Source organism: Lontra canadensis, unplaced genomic scaffold (genome assembly GCF_010015895.1).
Source record: "Lontra canadensis isolate GAN:19392208 unplaced genomic scaffold, GSC_riverotter_1.0 scaffold90, whole genome shotgun sequence".
Classification (NCBI taxonomy): Eukaryota; Metazoa; Chordata; class Mammalia; order Carnivora; family Mustelidae; genus Lontra; species Lontra canadensis.
The window spans coordinates 2019595-2021488 of NW_022631084.1; the positions used below are offsets into that span (position 1 = coordinate 2019595).

Consider the following 1894-nt stretch of genomic DNA (forward strand, 5'->3'; position numbering starts at 1 on the left):
ATATGAACCAATTGTTATAGAAGTGTTGAATTATATATTTTCTGAATTTTAAAAATTCTCAGATAATAGTTCTCAGCAGAGAATGAGGCCAGGGCTTAAAATCAACCATAAGGATCTTCCCTGTTTCAAAGAGAGATTAATTTTAAGTAATTAAGCTGTGGAAGTTTCTGATCTGAGAAAATGAAAAGAAAATAGGTTATTAAGAGGGTTATGAAATGTTAGCCACTAATAAAGGCCATTGTGTTCAAATTGTGACTTGGGTAGTGTAGGAGATATAGAACTTTGTATATTTATAATTTCATAACATATATTTCATTGAAACAATCTGGAATCTGAATTTTTTAAAGAATTTTCACATAAAAATGCAGATCATTGGATGTTTGGGATTTTACACACCTTCTCCTTCCTTATAATTGCTTCTCAAAAGAAAAAGTCATTCATATTGAAAGATTTTCAAAGGGGCATTTAATTCTCAATTATCTTTGTTGATATGATGCCATTTTTAAAGCTAAGTGCAAAAGCTAGAGCCATAGTTTGAGTACGCTTAACAAGCAGTAATCTGGCTCTTCTTGTTCTCCATCATGGCACAAGATCAAGGTGGAAAGGAGAACTCCATATGGGAACTTCCCAGCCATAAGCTCTGCCTCAGCCATCTGTGGGGTGAGAGAGAGTGGAGACAGACTGACTCTGGCACCCAAGGTGCTGGGACAGCTCACGGTCAGACCCCTGTGTTCTCCAAAGCCAGATACAGCATCAGATCCTTTGGCATCAACAAAAATGAAAAGTTTGTTTTTCACTGCATATTCCATGGGGTCAAGGCAGAGGAAATCCTGGAGAAAGGTCTAAAGGTGCCTATGTTTGAATGAACAGAAACAACTTCTACAATAATAGAATCTTTCATTTGAAGATCAGGAACACATCAATCTGCAGATCAAATATGACCCAAACAAACATTGGTATCTTCAGCCTGGATTTCTGTGTGATTCTGAGTAGGCCAGATTTCACCATCACAGACAAAAAGCACTGGACAGGCTGCATTGTGTCCAAACACAGAAACAGAATCAGCAGGGAGGAGGCCATGCACTGGTTCCTGCAGAAGCATGACAGGATCATGTTTTCTGGAAAATATATTGCCATTTCTACCAAAATGATCAATAAAAAGTTTTCAGTGAAATGTTAAAAAAAAAAGTACCATTCTGACACAGAGTGTACACAATTTTGAAGATAGACCTATGAGGGTCTAGAAATTGTTCATTGACTATATTGTTGGTGTATCTTAATTCTCAGACCTCTAACTGAATATGGCTTGCTTCCTCTACTGCAGACCTGACGAATTTTCAATTCCTGGCAGATAGGATTTTTAGAGAGGAAGTCCCTTCCTGACCAGACTGTTAGGGACAAAACAAGATGAGATTGGAGAAATTTCTCACAAGGGAAAATTTGTCTGTAAAGACAATGCTCTGTTGAAATCTAAATTCATGTTTTTACATCCAACTTGAGAGATGGTCATATTGGTCCTAGGTACATAGTTTTCTCTATGACATTCCTCTTAATGACCCATCCCAAAATGTGGCAAGAACAAATAGTCATGTTATTACTAATTAGGCTGGTTTCTACTCGTAACAAGAGTTTTTATATCTGATCAGTAATCAAGGATTCCTAAAAGTGTTGCTCATTCCTAGGAAAATATTTGCAAGCTTGCTAAAAGGAATTGGGATCCCAACACAGAGCACTTATTTCCCTTAACCTCACTGTCTTATCTTATCCCACTAACACCATTTGGGTGTTATAAAGGATTATAGCTTCCATGTTGGGAATTTTGAAGTATAAAAGTAAGGGTGTCTTGTTGGGATCTCAGTGTGACTTCCAGGATTGTTAACTGTTTGGTTCCCCA

The 1894-nt window shown here is 37.3% G+C and overlaps 1 pseudogene; it reads left to right on the forward strand.

The window, feature by feature from the left end:
* The first annotated feature begins 581 nt into the window (after positions 1-581).
* Positions 582-1180, forward strand: LOC116854315 (annotated as a pseudogene).
* The last annotated feature ends 714 nt before the right edge of the window (positions 1181-1894 follow it).